The sequence below is a fragment of the Scaptodrosophila lebanonensis genome, unplaced genomic scaffold (assembly GCF_003285725.1).
Source record: "Scaptodrosophila lebanonensis strain 11010-0011.00,11010-0021.00 unplaced genomic scaffold, SlebRS2 tig00000171-arrow-arrow-pilon, whole genome shotgun sequence".
In the NCBI taxonomy this organism is placed as follows: domain Eukaryota; kingdom Metazoa; phylum Arthropoda; class Insecta; order Diptera; family Drosophilidae; genus Scaptodrosophila; species Scaptodrosophila lebanonensis.
The window spans coordinates 885,172-904,341 of NW_022060603.1; the positions used below are offsets into that span (position 1 = coordinate 885,172).

At 40.0% G+C, this 19,170-nt stretch overlaps 1 pseudogene; it reads right to left on the reverse strand.

Annotated features, from left to right (window-relative positions):
* Positions 1-7,386: 7,386 nt before the first annotated feature.
* Positions 7,387-8,517, reverse strand: LOC115629918 (annotated as a pseudogene).
* Positions 8,518-19,170: the final 10,653 nt, after the last annotated feature.

A 19,170-nucleotide genomic window follows, 5' to 3' on the forward strand; every position in this document is an offset into this window, starting at 1 on the left:
TTACAAGAAGGATTCTTTTCTCGATTACTGACTGTCGACTGTTAGTATAGTTATGGATATGCGTGTGAAGGTAGTTGTGTGCCCGTACTGTACTGTACTGTTATATTTGTATTGGTGTTGGTGTGCCGTTCTTTTGTTACAACGATTTTTGCGCAATTTCTTTTGTGCTTTGTCCAATGCCGCCTCTGTCGTCGCAGCTCCTGTGGCTGCTGTCATAACTGTCGCTCTTTCACTTTGCCACACGCTGTCGCCCGTTCCTGCTGCTGCCTCTGCCACTGCCACTGGAGCTGGAACTGGCAGAGCTAGCTGCCACTGCTGGCTGTTGTTGTCGTAGCTGAGCACATGCAATTAGTGCCAAATGTTTCCATATTTCTGCACACAAACGCATACACACACACACACACACACAAATATACACATATGGAGACATGGACCCGGCGCTGACCACAGCATTCATAGGCGAGAGCTCGCGTGCCCTTCTGGCCGCCGAGCCCTGACCGCAGCAACAGGACAAACCCACCCCCGTCCTTGCCCTCGCCCACGCCATCGTCCTGCCGCCTTCCCTCTTTTGGCATCAACGCCCTTTGCACTCCAAAAAATAAGCAACATTTTCCGTTTCATTGTTGCTCGCTTGTTGTGTCACAGCAACAGCAACAGCAACAACAGCAACAACAACAACAACAAAAAGTCAAAATATTCAATGCATTGTGTTAGCCAGACTCAGGCCGTTGTTGAGTGCCAGGCTCATGGCCCTGCCGCACTGTCCGCCTGTCCGTCTGCCTTGTAACAGGCCGTAACATTTTGCACATCCTTTTTTTGTTGGCACTCTTTACGTACATATGTGTATGTGTGTGTGTGTGTGTCTGCCTATGTATGTGTGCATGTGTATGGTTAATTATACATTTTGCATGCGTGCGTATGTGTGTGTGTGTGTGTGTGTGTGTGTGTGTGTGTGTGTATGTGGGCACATATCCGATTTCGTAGGCCGGTCAACCTTTGTTAGCAATATGCGTCCTTCGATATTTTGGACCGCAATTTTTTCCTTCTGTTATAGCTTTTTAATAATTTTCAGCTATTTTTGCAGCCACTTTTTTTGCCGACCCTTTTTTTCTGGGGCGCAGGAAGCACGCTGGACGACCATCTCAGATGCATAAGTAGCTTAATTTGTCCAGCTTACTGGGCAGCCCCGCAAGTCGGTCCAGCAGAGTGGCGACTAAGTAGCCAGTAGCTCCAAATTGGGCAAAACAGAGAGCACCATTGAGACAGAATGGAGCAAACATAGATAACAATGCAAAACACTTAACTGCGTACCAATTACCCATTTCATCCAAAGGAATTGCCCGAAATCTAAAAAAGCATTGAGTTATTGAAAGGAATTTGCAGCTACACGCTGCTGGAAAAGGGATCCATAGAAAAATGGAGAACTCATTTTTTGTGTGTGTGTGCTTGGGTTTTAAAATTAATGATCCATAATGCTACCATTGAATAGCAGAAATAGCTTTGGCATTGGATTCCACGCCACAAGTTTGGGAGGAGGAGACACTGTTATCAAAATGCTTGTAGATGGTTTCAAATGTGATAAAAGAGTTCGGGAGGGATCTACAACGCGAGCCTTAGAACAAGACCCTGTAGTGGTCTTCTGGTCTTCTTCACAGCAGTGTCTAGCAGGCCAAGGCTACAGCGCTACAGGAGGCCTCAAGACGCCGAGTCCAAATAAATGCTTTGGACCAACACTGATTCCCGTCGGTATCTTAACTTTATTCACAATTGACCTATCATGATGAGACTTGGCATACGGACCCATAATCACAAACTGGGGGTATTTGCAAAATTTGAATCCAAGAATTATGGGACTTATAGAAAATCGGGAATAGCGGTGAAGTAAACCTTTCTCAGGTTTAGAGGAATGTTGAATACCAAAATTCTAGCTCTCATACTTTCTGAGACGGTCAGACAGACTATATCGACTACTTTGTGGGGGTACGATGAGGTACGGTAAGTACGGAAAGAGTATATATTTCGTAGTCCATGATAATGTAGAGGGTGTGTAGCTTCGGTGCAAATGAAGTTACATTTTTGGTCGAAGTTACATTTTATTCCAATGTTCTACTTTAATAGTAATATTCCTTGTATAATCAGATTGGATTACTTTAGGATACTAGATAACATGTCATTTAGAAAGAGGGAGAGAGAGAGAGAGAGAGAATCTATAATATTGAAGAGCTCTTAGTAACATTGCTAATAGGAGTAGAATCGAGTCAGTCATATGTATATAGTATTTATTTAGCCATAACTCTCTCGTTCACCTCCATGCAAGTCTTAAGTGAATTCCGGGCATAATACGAGCTACAATTACGAGTAGCTTAATTAACAGCAAAAAGGATAATGTCGAACAATGGAATAGATGCGCGCAATTGCATTGAAGAAGTGCCGATGTTTTTCAATTGCACACATGTTCCCAATTTAGGATCATTGACAGACATTTTGCTGCCTCTGTCTGCCTTAGCTTTTCAAGTCAATCCCATTGTCGGCTTTCTGCATCATGTTGTGATACGACAGCTCTTTCAAATGACACATTAGCTCTGAAACTAACTGACAGCTAACTGCGCATAGCTAGATACCAATAGGCACATCCATGAGAGCATCTACACGTACAAATGTGCATACATACAGATGTATGTATGTATGTATGTATATACGGGTAAGTATAGTATGTATGTATGTACGTACAACACATCACTCCCATAACAATTGAAAGCCATTTATGAATGCGAGCAACTGGCGCGAAATTTCATTATTCATTGCTCTTCTCACACAATTGACATGTGAGTTGAAATATAGCTCGTTGCGGGCCTAATTAACGACTTTAGCATGTAATGTGAACATGGCGGAGAATCTGTTGCAATCCGCTTATGTGGCGCCTTTTACTGTTTCATTTAAATAATGCCGTAAGTCACACAAACAGCGTACCTCTTTCCAATACCCGACTAAGTAAGAGTAGGGAGAAATTATGCCCCATTTCAAAGTAATGCGTTTCTGAGAAAAGACATCTACTCACTTATCTCTCAAACACTGCAAATTAGTCAAATAATTTTCAATTTGTTTTTAATGCTTTTTTTGTAGATTATTTGCACCTCAGTGTGTTAATCAAATAAGTTTTTCACCGAACTATTTTCTTAAAAAACCAACTGCCTTATTTTTTACCGAAAGTCGAACGTACTTAACGATTGAACTTGCATTTGTCAGAAACTCAGAGGAGAAATGTTTGTTAATAGCCATAAATTGTCGCCATAGACCCATTAATGCCTCATGGAAAAAAGGATATGTGCATAAATGTTTGACTGTCTCCCATATTTAGTCTTTAAAGTTGAAACCATTTGAAAATTTTGTGTTATATTTTTCAAATCTACTCATTAGTACTACAAACTATACTACAACTATATTATTAGTTTGATTTGTTCGTTTGCTTATAATACTTTTATTTAAAAAAATATAATACTTTTATTTAAAAAAAAAAACATCTATGCACATATACTCCTTTCCATGAGGTATATTTACTTGCAAGCATAATTCTTTTTATTATTTATTTTTATTTTTATTATCGAATCTTCTCTCTTAAAGACTCTTAATCTTATATATATTTAATTAATTACAAATATTACAACTATTATTGTCGGAGTTGTGTATTTCTAGTTTGCCAGGTTAAGTCTATTAGGATGAACTTGAAGCTCGACCTGATACTTTGGTTCCGTCTCGGTTATTTCTTCTCTAACATTCCTACATTTAGGTCTGTATAAATATTTTCATTCCGTAAATATTTCATTCCACGATGCCCCAGTGATATTTTTATTATCTTCGATTGAACTCCGTGGATTATTTCTGGATTATATCTTGTATTGAACTATCTGGACTATTTCTAAATTACTAATGCAAACAGACTTGAAATTGTTTTATCAGCTTCCTTTCCTTCCTTTTTCCTGGAACACATTTATTTAAACAAATTGTCCCTTTTCTCAGTGTAACTAACAGTAGTAGAGGACAGACAGGAGCTCCTTTTGAAGTATCCAGAAGCCATATAGCCATAATTTGACATAAGACAATGATATTTGCTTTATTTCTATACGAATGTTATCACAATAAGATTCCACATCTGAAGTAATTGGTAAAATCCTCAATGAGCAGGCTTCACAATAACCTTCTTCGAACCCATGCAAATGCAAAAGCAAGGCGTCTGCTGAAACGGCGCATAAAAGGAGGATTTCTAATAAGAAGAAGAAGAAGGCTGAAGAGGTCACACGCTATTGACCTTGCCAATAGGTCTATATAAAATATAAATAATATGAAATGTAAATAAGACTAGACTCCTAGTTTAAGTTGTAATGGTATTTTGCTATAAGCCTAGTGTCAGTTATTCTAATATTAACAGTATAATTCGAGGGTATATATCAGGGGAAAAACAAAATAAAAATCTGAAGTAATGCATAATGAAGTATATGTGAGCATAATGTACATAAGTATTGTACTTATGTATTTATTTTGGGAAGTGCGATGGCCTAAAAGTATGCAACTGCAGGACATTGGCTTACATATAAACGGACAGCATGAAATATCAAAACATGACAAGATGGGGGCGATTCCACACACACAACACACACACACACACACACACACATGTGTTTGTAAGAAGCATGGCAACACTTTGCATCAAATAAAAAGCATGGCCAAAAGGCAGGCGTTGGCTGCTGGCTGCTGTCGCTGTGGCTGTGGCTGCTGCAGCCACCCAAAGTGGTTGAATTCAAAATCACAACAACAATTACAGTCGACAAAAAGGCGAAAATTTATTGAAGAGCAAACTCATTTGACTATAACTTATGATTGGATTATCGGTTTAGTATGGCATTTGACAGCAGCCCCAGTCAGTGAGTGTGTGTGTGTTCAGGGCATGATAAGACATATGTCTGTGCGCCTATATGCAGGCTGCAGTCTTTCTGCCTTCCTGCGCCTCTACATCTCTCTGTGTGTGTGTGTGTGTGTGTGCGAGAGTGTGGAAGTCATAAATGCGCCAACACACAAGCAGAAAGACACAGGCAAAGATGCTGACTGGCTGGCTGGCTGGTTGCTCTTTTTGGATGTTTTTCGCTCTGCCTGTCTGTCTGGCTGTCTGTATTTTAGTCTCGGCTTTCTGGGGATCTGCTTTCGGGGGTCGTTTTGGTTGCTTCATTTGGCTGGCGGCATGCAGCAAACGCGATTGCTTTATGTCTATGCTCCGACTGTCTGTGTATGAATATGTATATGTATGAGAATGTGTGTGTGTGTGTGTGTGTGTGTACGCCTGTTAGGGTCTGTTTTATTGCGCCATAAACACGCACTTAAGCACACACACACACACATACAAACACACACACATGCACACGTAACACAGCCCCACGCATTGCCAAAAGTTTGTGCAGCTTTTAGAAATGTGAAGCCAAGCGTAAAATTTTGATTTTTTCCCCTCAACAAACACAAACACTTTCACATAAAAGGGAGCAGCCGCACCACATAATTATAGTACACAGTATGTGTGTGTGTGTGTGAAATACCTAAAATATATTCATAATACTATAGTGCACAGGTATATGAAATATTAACAAAAAGTACACATGTTTTTAATTTAAAATAACAAATACAAACGAGAAAGTTTATAGTTTTCAATAAAAACACGATGGGAATATTGCAGTCCAACTAGCTTGGCAGTCAGAGCTTGTCACGAGCTGGACTGTGTCGGCGAAATTCTGGAGCATGTAGGAAGGGAATTCAGCTCGTGTTGCCTAGGAATTTGGGAAGCCTATGTAGCAAGTTTAGGTAGTATGGGTTCAGCCGTTTCTGGAATACAGGCGTTCATCTAGACTTTATACCTTATAGAGTAGAAAATGCTGCGTTCGTTCAAGCCTTGCAGAAACCCAATATATCCTTTCCAACCCTTCGGAGATTTCACTTTTATCTGATGGAGAGTTGTAATTGTACATCATTCTGAATAGGGACAGATAGCATTCTTTTGGGATATCCATACTGTAACTCTCTTAAACGCAGCGAGGAGGTTGATTGATGCTTTCACAAGTTAAAGAGAAACGACAATTGTTCTGCTAAATTCTGAAGTGTTTTTATTCTTTACTTCAGTTGCTAAACATAATTTAGTTGCAAATTTTTAAAAAAGTTGCCAAATATTTAAAAAAATACAACCCTCTAAAGATATTATACCGTAGCTAGTTTTGCAGTCCGTCTTCAATTATCACTGGACATGAAATATCTTGAACTTGCTATTCAGTTATCAGCAAGGAAATCACTCCATTAGCGCCCACATTGTGGAGAATTCAATTTTTGGATTTGAAATTGTTTTCAAAAAGTCCAGAAAGTTACCGTTCCATTGAAACTAAAATTGCTGGGGCTGAACGTTCTGTCTTGAAAAAAGTCCTTTGATAAATGTCCTGGTATTACTGCGATGCATCCAAGAGCATAGCGAGAGAATGTAAATCTTAAATCGTTTAAAAACCTTTGTGCTTACGGCTCACATCACATTGCTCGTTTCATTTCAGTATTTCTTGAGATTGGATTTCTTCAATCTGTTCCCAGGAAACTTCTCAGAAATCACTTCATATAATGAAAATAGGTGTAGAGCTCTATGATACGGTCTCTGAGCTAAGTTAATTGGATTATCTAGTGACTTGAAATAAAACAGCTCCACTGCTTAGAGAAAGTATACCGTTTTAACCAGCTTTCAGAAACAAATTTCCAGTTGCGCTCACAAAAAATGTTCTGGGAAACGTTGTATTGAAGAGCGTCCTGGATATTTAACAGGGAATTGCAACTCTGGAAGCAGTTTCTCCACGAGAATAGGAAACAGAGTTTTAAATGTGAACTGCCAGCATGCCATACAAGTACATGATATGATTTTGTTTTAAGAACACAACAACGATCTCACATTTTAAACTGATTTGTTGCCCTAAATAATTTTAAGATGGTAATTTTTTATGGCAAAACATTTCAAGCGTTTCTACCTGGTTAGGATTGGATTTATCAAAGTTAACCTTTATGACTCAGAGTTGCTCCTCGAAGATGCTAGAGTTGAGCAAACTTGCTTTTCAAATCCGAAAACGAAACCCATGTTGAAAGAATCTTTGTTTTTGTTTTAGAGAGCAACTCACAGTGATTTGAAGGGTTCAGGTCAGCTTTAACAAAAGGGGAAACTATTTAGAGATACTTTTGCGTTGCCTTTTCAAGTGCTGTGCATATCGTACTGTGTCTGCGTATCAGTTTTTGTGTTCTTTGCGGTAAGTAAACGTTTCGAAATCAGTCTAACAAAATATAAAGTGGCATAAGTCCCTGGTAAATCGAGTTTTCAGATAATCAGGCCTGGCTTTGCCCGCGTTTGCGCAACGCATTAGTCTTTGTTGCAGCCGCCTTTCGCTTCTCTTCTTCAAGCTGGTGCTCCATCTTAACCCAATCGTATTGGAAATCGAAGCTATAGCCACCATCACGAAACTCCTTGCTGCACTGTGAATAGAGTGTTAAGAAATGATGGCCAAAAGGAGCTACCCACCGGACTACCCACCGAAATAATTCACGAATGTATTCGTAGTTTGGCCTCTGGTCGAACTCGAGACTGCGGCAATACTGAAGGTAATCAAGAAACACTTCAGGCAGTCCAGCGCACAGATCATCGAGCTCGACACTTTCTTTCTTGAGCAACACCTTCTGCAGCATTTTAGCTTGATTGCTTGCCTTCATACCTTGCCACGGCAGACGTCCCTTGGCCAACTGAACGAGCACATAGCCCACTGTCTCCAAATCATCCCGACGCGACTGCTCCATGCGACGCATTGCATTGAGCGAGGCATATCGAACCGTGCCCGTCATTCGCGTCGTCTCGGTACAGGGTATGTGGCACCCATTTGGGTCCAAGTAGCGCATGGCCAGACCGAAATCGGCCAGAAATAGCCTCGATGCACGACCCGCAGAGCCCATCATCAAGTTCGAGGGCTTTATGTCGCGATGTATCAGGCCCTTGCGATGCACAAAGTGTATGCGATCCAGTATCTGATCGGCCAGCATCAGAACTGTCTTCATGCTGAAGCTCTTCTTCAACTTGCGCTGCAGATCGGTCAGCGATGGCCCCAGCAGCTCCATGGCCATTAAATGAAAGGATTGCTCTTTGCGATAGGCGTGTATGTCGGGGAAACCACAGCCCCCTCGAAGGGCTCGGTACATCTCATACTCATGCACCAAATGCTGGGGCCGACCTTCTACCTGTGGCTCCACCTTAACAGCTATTTCGCGTCCACTATACAGACTCTTGGCTAGAAAAACATCGCCGAAACAACCGTTTCCTATGGCACGAGCCAGCAGAAATGTTTGTGGAATGTGCCAGCGAACCAATTGGAGAACTCAGTACTACTCACCAATCTTATTAAGTATGTGATATTTGCGACCAATCACGACCTCGCCCTGTTCGTTTCTATGCGCCTCGAAAATGTCCATTGTAATACACTTATTGCGGAAAAAAAAAACTTGGATTGTTGTAAAAGTGAGCTGTGTTGAGTGATTGATGCGAGTGATGTGATGTGAGCGAATGGATTGAATTCTCAATGCCTAACCTATTTCACTTCAATTCGACTGACAACAAAACATTTCAATTGGAAAATGTAGATAAGTGTGTATTTGTGACTAGAATATGATCCCCAATACATTTATATAAATCAAAGAAAACCATGTCACAAATTATGGTTCAGAGTCGATGTAGATTCCAGGATTTATTATTTATTTACATTCCCAGAACCTGCGCTGAGCTACAAGCGTTATCGAACTATTGAATCTAAGGAACTTTCAAGGAACTTTTCCGTTGATCAGATGCAAAAATTATTATTTTAACGCATCATACGCTACTTGTATTTAATCAAAAATTTCCTACATCGTAAGTGGCTGTTACGGTACTTACAAGTATCGTTGCCTTACTGTTGTTCTAAGGATGGGTATGAGCTGTTTTTTTCATGGCAAGAAATCAAGGGTAATATTGAAGTAATTCTCGTACGGCATTCTTGCAAAGGAATATTAAAGATGTTTTAAACGGCACCGAACACATACGCGATGTACAAGTATTGGAATCATTGGAAATGCACGAATCGACAGATATAGTCTTAAATGATATTTTTTAAAATAAACATGCCAAAAAAAGTGATAGCATACAAAAAAAGAGAAAGCCATTTTTGTCCCGCAGCTTGATTCTGTAATATCCTTGATTTCGGAACAAAATAATGCAGCTTTCTTTAAAACTACTCTACACCCAAATCGAGCTAAAGATATTTGATTCGACATTCATTTAAGTACAACAGTCCCATTAATATATGTATATCAGTTTTTTAAGGATTTTGTATGTTGAGCGTATACACAGGCAGTTAGTTGCGAACAAAAAGGTGAAATCAAAATAAAAAATCATGGCTGATTTTCTAAAAAACGAAGAAAATAAATATTTTACAAGTAATTTCACAAATCTAAATGCACGTATAGGAATTACTTGGAAAAAAGTTGTACAGAAAATTGAGATACACAGACAGTTAGCTGCCAAAAAAAGGCGGAATTAAAAGAGTTAATCGTGGATGAGTTTTCTAAACACCTAAATTCCAAGCCCAAATGTAAATGTATGTATAGGAATAACTTATTAAATTGGAAAACATTTGTACAGAAAGTTTTAAAATGTAATGCTATAATTATACGATTCAACAATAAACGCTACCAGCTCAGTTTTAAATAATATTCACACTTTTTTCTCATAACATTCCCACGAAGGAATCTGTAAAAAGAGGGGGGGAAAGTAGTTGGTGGCTTACGATATTTTTATTCCTCAAAAATGTGACTATTTACAAAATGCTTTTATGTAGAAAACGTCGGCGCTCTTCCAGTTATGTATACTATATTAATGGATATATCTGGGGGCGTAGGAGTGGCAATGAGTGCTGTACCGTCAAGTGTCACGAAAATCTTTACATAAACCAATTATGTTTGCTTTTTTGCCGCTCAGATGAGGCAGACGAGACATCTTAAGTTCGTAGGTATATGTCTATGCATACATATAATGGATTTCCAAGACATTAACGAACCCACCAGCTCTAGACCTATCTAGGTGGCTGGCCTGAGCCATCGCTGAGATGCTGACTGACTGGCTGGCTGGCTGGCTGGCATTGGTAGTCCTCGTACGAGTATTCAACAAGTTTAGCTTCGTATGCGCCAGAATATGATTTTTCATTTTTTTTATAGCTAGCGTACGACTTGGCGCTAATCGAGTCAATCAACGTGGCTGCCTAGCCGACGCATAAGTGTTGTGTGTGTGTGTGTCTGCCAAATCGATTTTTAACGTTTTGTTTCAATAAACGAATTTCTTTTTTGAGCAATTTTGGAGTGGCGTCGTCGTCGTCGTCCTTGCTGCTTGCTCAATTTTTGTTGCTTATCTGGTTGTTGGTGGGGATTCCTTCCTATTTGTTTTCGCTGCTTTTTCATGGTATGGGCCTCTCTACACACATTATCCTGTCCTCGCTCATTATCCTGCTGTAAGTTAGTGGCTTGTATAACAGTTATGTAATGACTTACAGCGTTATCAGCTTAACAGCCACCCAACAGTGAGTCCTTCAAGGGAGCATACGCTGAGAGCACCACGAGAGCTACGCTCTTTGGCACTTCGCGTGCTCTTATGTATAACAGTTGACTGTTTCCTGTATCAGAGCAGTAGATGATGTGCTATAAATAGTATTCGTGCGGTAGGACATGTTCATGCATGCTGCCTGTTTTCCAAAATCTGTAATACCGCTGTTCGACTCGTTTGCAATGTTTTGATTTGAATTTTTAAATTCGTTATACTTTGTCTTGCTATCCTTTCGGACAGGACCAGTTATTTTAGCTTAGACACACACCACCCGTATAAGAGCTACGGCTAGATATGTTCCGTTTTATGACAGTCATAAATCACAGCGGCATTTGATTAGCGTCCATTCGCTGTAAAGCTATCATCAATTTCAATTTGCCAGTTCATTCCCAAGCTGTTGGACTCTCGCTCTCGCATCCCTCTCTCTCTCGCTCTCTCTCTCTCTCTCTCCATCTCTGTAGCGCCACTGTTTGTTGCATTGCTCTCAGTCCGGCGCAGTCGCAGTGCCATGCCTGCTGCTTGGCTCGTCTCCCCATGGCAGATGTATGTTATGGCTGCTCGTTATAGCAAATATTTATGGCATTTTTAGCGACATTTTCAAACGGACGGAAGTATTGTCGGAGTTGAGGTAAGGTCTCTGATATAATTTCATGGCACTCGATAATATCAGATGCCTAGTGCCCAAATATCGAAGAGGCGGCTTTATAATATGTAATCTACGCTCGCTCTCATGAGCTTCCATTCTCATGGGCAACGACGATGAAAATGCAGCCAGTCGTCTGCAGGACATGGAACTTGTGGTAGATGTGGGTCCTTGAGACGTGCCCGGACAACGCGTTCTATAATTTGTATTCATAATGGGCATGAAATGAAATTATCGACCACAGACGGATTTCAGACGTGGATTCAATTACCAAACACTCCAATTGGAGTCGTGGCTTATGCAACAGATACAGATATACACACATATAGCATATAGTACAGCATATACTATACTTGTAGTAGTACGCGCGTACATGTGCCACATAAATTTCAGTTTCTATGTAAATATCCGTATGTATTTACATAAATGGATGTGCATGCATCCATCCTTGTGTGGTTGGTTGTCTCTATATGGATGCTATGACATTTGCTTACGAAATGAACATCATTATCGAGATGCTTGGACCAACACACAACCACCCACCCAGCTACCTAGCCACACACCCATTTAGCCACACACGCTGGTTAATTAGCCCCAAACACACACGCATGTTTTACCTGATAGGACGTAAGCGCATTGTCATTGTGCGAATGTATTTGTGGGCGTGTGGCTACCGCACCTTACCAGTGGGTCCTCACCCCGCTCCCGCTCCCACACCCATCCCCACACCCATCCCCATCACCATTTCACTCCCAACTCATCGCATCACATCTCGTATTGCTTTGCCTCGTCGCATCGCATCGCATCGCGTCTCGGCTTTTATGTATGTATCGTAATTGGTCTGTATACAATTGTAATTATAAACCACTAATAAGATTCGAACACGGAACGATTTTCAAACAGTCATCAAATGTGAGGCATCCAAAGGGCTCCCCCGCCAACAGTCCCCGCCAACAGTCCTGGCTGGCAAAGGCGACGCGATTGTTTCGCATCGGCACATCAACAAGTTAATTTTGAATTGAGAGTGCGTGGCTCGGACATAGCCTATAGAGATGGGTGTGTCACAAAATATGTCACGAATTATGGAATTGCTGATCCAAGCGATTGATTAAATGAGCATACAATGCCATCGATCCGGAGATTTTTTGTTCAAAAATAAACGCAGTCGTGGATGTTTAATATTAACACCTAAATACTTGTCAATTCTTTATGTCATATTCCCTTTTCATAATATAGCCTCAATTTGTTATATAGCTGCTGACAAAATCATGGAATTGGTTAATTGTTGAAGAAATTAAATCAAAATGTTGTTGGTCGTGAGCACAAATTGTTTAATTTTATCTTCTTCTTCACTTATTTTCTATATAGCAGATGCAACAAGATAACAGCGCCTATAAGCCGAATTAGCTTGAAATGTTGTAAATTATTTTATAAAGATCTCACATTTTTTGCTGACGAGATGACAATTTGTTTACGCTTTAAAGAATTGCAATGGGAGGGAAGGCCCCAAACGTCTTTATTTTGAATCAAATAAGACTAAACTGCTAGCTTAAGCTGTATTTGTATTTTACTATAAGTTTAATTTTAGTTATTGTAAATAATAACAGTGTAACTAAAGTCTTTATTTTTTCCATTTCAATTCATTCACATTTCTTAAAAACATTATGAATTAACCAGTGAGGTAAGGATATCTTAATGTTAAGAGTACAGGCAGCTTAGCCTTTTCTACTTAATCAAACAAAAAAAAGAAGTAAAAATGGTTAACAACAATCGACAGTGCAAAGCGGGAAAAATTAAACCAAAAACCCATAACCCATAAAGCTTAATCACTTAACTAAAGCTTTTATAAAAAAATGGGGAAATAAATAAATAATTTTGTATCGGTACCGCATGTCCCATAATGCTTAAAGTATGGCTTCTTTACAAAGTGTTTGTTAATTCAGGAACTACAAGGGAAGATGCACCAACAACTTGACATTTTGTTGCTGGGATTTTCCAGAGCGAATGATCATTTCGAAACCGCTCTCTAGCAATAGGAATCCGACTGACCGCTAAATACTTGTAGTTTCAAAAAACAAAACGCATATCTAATGCGCAATTTTCACGTATAACAAATAACCCTCTCTATTTCAGGGTGGTGGCGGGGGGCAAGAGTGAGCGATTTTAGGAGCACATTTGGAGGAACGTGCCTGTTGTGTGGAATGGTTGGTCGCTGTAGTGACTATTTAATGCGATTACAACAGCAAGTGCGTGTGAGTCGCGACATGTGCCTCTCCAGCGATGGGTGTGAGTGTGTGTGTGTGTGTGGATACTAGTATTTGTATGCATGTTCTGAAACTAAACCCCACTTGCTAATTATATAAAGTGCATCGGTTCGGCGCGACGCTCCTACAGCTAATCAATCGTGGCGTCGACTCAAGAAACTTTAGCCCTTCAGTTCATGCACTCCAGGGGTGGGGAGGTAGTTGAAAATTAGCCATTAAGCAGATGCTGCTGCTATTGCTAAAAAGATGAACTGGGCAAGCAGTTGTGTCTATATATATATATATATATATATATATATATATATATATATATATATATATATATATATATATATATATGTGTGTGTGTGTGGGGTAGAGAGGGAGGAGGGGACAATCCTTGGCGGCTTGCAAAATGGAAATGAAATTGACAACTTTTTCTTTCCTTCATATATTTGTTTGTGGCTGACCACCAGTAGCCCAGGGACAGCTCATTCATATGTGAAATGGAAAAATATAATCCAAATAAGAGAATGCAAACCCACACACACACACACACACACAAACACCCACCCAGCTAAGAAGCAACGCCGTCGATGGAAGCGCTGACGGATGCGTTGCGTCCACAAAGTCGTCAAAATCTCGCAGTGAGAATCCAATTGAGAGAAGGTGAGAGACGAGGCATAAGCATCTGCGATGTTGCACAGTGCGCGGCACAGTGGTCATAGCTGTCTGTCTGTCCAGTTGAACGCAGGGCTGGAAATTAATCGTTACATGCACCGAGGGACAGATTGCAGGCTTAAGAGATCTGAAGCCAATGTAACGCAACTCCTTCTGCGGCACGACAGGACTCTGATCAACAGGGATCAATGAAGTCTGCGCGGTTCTTTCTTCTATTCGTCCTCATACGCGTACTTATACGGGCAGTCCTTTGAGCTTATCTTCGTTTATGATTTCATTTCTTTCGGTGTTTCGAAGCGCCGAACCGAACCGCCGCGCAGCCCTGGTTCGGTATGGCTTGAGGTGGGTGACAGGTGGGAGAGCAGAGACGGGGAGCTGGGCGGCTGACTGGCTGGCTGGCAGCTAGTGTGACAGCAACTGGCTGGTGTAGCCATTTTTGAAAATTTCTTAAAATTCAATAAATATTTATGAGTTGATAATACCGAACAGAAGACACAAGCACACATACACGCACCCACACACACACACACACACACATATATCCATATATATATATACACCAGCTTGACATACATTGCTGATATATTCAGAAACACATATAGCTGACATGGTCGCTTGGTTGAATTAAATGGATTACGGATGCGACGACGAAGAAGATGGGAAGGGGCGTGGCGGGACGGGGCGGGGCGGTGAGGGAACGGGAATGGGTATGATGATGCAAAGGAAGCGCTCGACGCCACACAAAATGCAAACACGCACAACCGGCAGAAAGACGGCCAGACAGACAGACAGATAGACAGACTGGAAAACTGACGGACTGACAGCGTTACTGACAGGGGCTGTCACGTGTTTGTCTCTGCGTTGTATAAGAGTATGCGTCTGTATATCATTTGATAAGTTGTACACAAATAATGCGCATAATTCATAATTTATTTTATATATTTATAAAATTAGTTTATAATCAGTTGAAGGACGAGCACGTTTCATACACACACACACACACATACACACAAAGATTCGATGCAAGACCTAGGAAACATGACCCAGTCCGTGGCTCAAAGACAAGAAATGGAAAAGTGCATTTTCAAATTACAATATACTTGTACTTGTAGATTTGAACTGCAAGTGGTGTGGCAATTAGGTCACATTTCAAACAGCGTTTGATTCGAAACCAGAAAGGCTAAGATAAGCTCTTTAAATTGGGGCATTTGTTTGCATTTCTTAGAAATTGAAAGAAAGTATAGTGGAACTTCAGAGACTTTAAAATTGAAGACAACAAGTATTCTTTGGTTTCTTGGGTAAGAAATGAATTAACTATAGTTCGTCTACATTTGAAGTCCTATCCATTTTTTGTCCGTCTAAAGACAACTTTTAAATAATCGATAAGTTTCTTAAAGCATCAAATGTAATTTATCAATTATAGTTCTATTACAATTCCACAATATCTTAATTAATTTATCCATCCACTTCTTAAATAGCTCCATCAAAATAAATGCATTATAATAAATCATATTCTGTAAAAATTTAAATCATATTATTTTTAAGCTAAGTTTAAGGCCTATTTCTTTTTTGTTCGCCTCAAAACAACCTTAAAATAATCATAAAGTTCCTAAAGCATCAAATCTCATTCATAAAAATATAGTTATATTGCAATTCCACAATATCTTCATTGATTTATCCATCCACTTCTTAATTAGCTCCATCAAAATAAATTTATTATAATAAATCATATTCTGTAAAAATTTAAATCATATTCTTTTCAGCTTGTTTATCTGTAATTTCAATTACCTTTAAGATAGTACAACTTAAATAGATAAAATAAAAAAGCCTTTTCATGCGCTTGGCAATCAATGGCAGGCTACAAATGAATATATCTATTCAATAAAAGACAGTTTTGAAAGTTCGAATGCCAACATAAGCTGCAGTATATGTATGTATAAGTCATTGTTGATTTTTAATGGCTTCAGTATACTTAATTGTTCGACTTGATGGATTTCATTTTCTATTCAATCGAATGGCATTTTTCTACTCATTAGAGAGACGCCTAAATGCGGACAACAAATTCCTTATGCGGCTCATCAATTCACATATGTATGTATGTTTGTATGTATGTATGTGGGAATATTGTAAATAAGTCATAGTTGGCTGCTGCTTCACTTGGCGGATTGTAGTCGTAGGAGTATGAAAAGGAAAAAAAGCAAATAACAAAAAAAAATAGAGAAATTCATCAAAGAAATTATTAGAAAAGTTTTGCCGCTACCGTCGTCGTCGTCGCCGCCGTCATTGCTGAGGGGTTGTGCCCTTAACTATAAGACGGGGGCAAACAGGATGCGATCAGACATAGGGGTCCCTCCCCTCAGTGCTTCCCGTACGCCCACCAACAACAACACCAACACCATCACATCAATAACGTCAAACACGTCGAACGCGACGAAACAGATGAACAAACTTTGCCAAACAACAGAGGCCAACTTATTTATAAAAACGAACGCAACGTAATGAAATTCTGTGCATATTCTGACGCACACACACACACCCATCCACCCATACCCACACACACACACACACACCTACACACATATACGTGTATATATATATATATATATATATATATATATAGAAAGAGACAAGCCAGGCCATTGCTTGGTTTTTATGCATAACTGTAAGTTCGTTTTCTGCGATTGTCTTTTTGCAGTGTATGGGAGTGTGTGTGTGTGAGTGTGTGTGTGAATAGTTCGTCGAGGCGCGCGACGCGTACGTGATGCTCATATTTTCATAGATTCAATAATTTATAAATTTGATGCTCATATACTGCCGCACACATCGGCCAACTGAATGCCAGCGAGTAAGTACATTGATCTGCGCTGATTTGCCCCGCCAAGTTCAACTTCTTTGGGGTCGCAGGATTGGACATGTACGAGCATGTATGTACGAGTATGTGGGTGTGTGCAAGTGGTTCTGGATGCGCGAGCGCGCGTGTGTGTGTATGTGTGGCTCAATTGTTAATTAAGGCCGAGCATCTCTTTTCAACTAACTCCGGGAGAACAGAACTATAGCTTGCTTTGCTTTCTGCTTTGACTGTCTTATACCTTTTCCCCAATCCGGCCTCTTTCTAAACTGCACATTCTTTTTTGTCTTGCCTTTTTCGAGACTCTAGAGAGCCTGTTTTCGCGGTTTAATGGAGCTCTGATTATATCCGAGATAAATGCGTGCATATACATAGATAATCGGCTGGACAGAGATTAAGTTTTCTAAATATCACTATTTTATTGCATAATATAATAACTTTTTGAATGTGAGGAGTGAACAAAGGCAGATCTCCATCGAGCCACCATTTTGGTTAGAAATAAAACACGACTCTATTGAATCATGAATCTAGTTTAGTATCCAATAATAGTATAACCGATGGGTAATCACTGTGACATATTTAATGTGAAATATTTAATGACAAAGCTTCCCAGAATACAGAGCAATGGTTGAACGAATAAAGTCCTTTGAGAATCAGACCATGGCTTGTAGAATACTATTGAGAAGACGCCTCTTCAACTCATTGCTTTCTTCTTGACTTTAAGCGAAGCTCTCAGCACTTAACTTCTATGGGTTAAGAAATTCGTGTGAATTATATATTGTCTTAATATTTTGTCTCTTGGTGAGGCCCCACTTTTTGAAGGTCTTACCAACCTACACGTTTGATTGGCATTACTTACGAATAAATTGTGGAATAAAAAGCCTGCAGTCAATTTTATTTTGAAAGCAGGAAATATCATCCGAATTGTAATATAAGATGAACCATTTAGAAAATCAAGTGATTACTTAATTTGAACTTCAGTTTTTCATACTAGATTAATACTCGTAGGCGAGTTTTCGGACAAATGCGAGTGGGCCAAGCAGAAATGTAATTTAAGTAGAAATCAAATTAATGGAGAACCTCTTACTTTGTTGTAGGCAGATCACAGGCCGCATATTCCGATTAACTTTTGTTTTATTAGTAATACTATTGAGCTACATGATATCCAGCCAGCAATCCTTCTACCCACCCAAAAAAAAATATAATAATAATAAATAAATAAATAAAAAAAACTTTAAAATATCGGCAAATTGTTTGGGGTCTGCATCAACCATTTCCTCACTGTTGTCAAGTGCCTACAAAGGGGCACAAACCTCCGGTCCTCACAGCCTACATGTGTGTGTCACACACACAACACACACACACACCCACACCCACACACGATTGCATGAATAAAATACAACACGCAACTCGTTGGGAGCAGGCGGCTTGTTGGGTCCAAAGTGGCGGGAACTAGCGGGGCGATCCCATTTTATGTGTACGAGTATGTTGGAGCGCGACTCGTCGTCGACACTTTCAGTTTTTTAACTCAATTTTCAATAAAAACAGTACACAAAACTTTTTTCTGTGCTGTTAACTTAATTTTGCTGCCGCTGCGCAGCTCGACGCTAAAAGCATTTCATTGTTGTCCAACTCTTTTTGTTGTTGTTGCTGCTACTGCTGCTGCTGCTCTGGCTGTTGCTGAAGCTGTTGGCGTTGCAAGTGTTGTGGGCGTGGCACAGCACCCGAAAAACCGAGCAACGCAGTTTTTACACGCACTGCAAGATTTTACTTACCAATACGAATCAACGCAAACACAGAGCGGGTGCCAGGAGAGATGGCGGGGTCAGGCATCAGGGATCGGGCGGGCAATATGCTTCGAAACAGAGTTGGTGTCAAATGTATGGCATCGACGGTTAAAAGCCAAATTTGACAAACTTGCTGACAAACACAACAATGATGAAGAAATTAAGATCTAAAATAGTAATTATACATGCGAGTATATAAATTTCTGTAAAATACTTACACCCAAATGTTCAAGAGTTTGCCAAAAAGTCTTAGGGTCTAGTGTATGTAATAAGCAGGGCGTGTCAGACAGACCCCT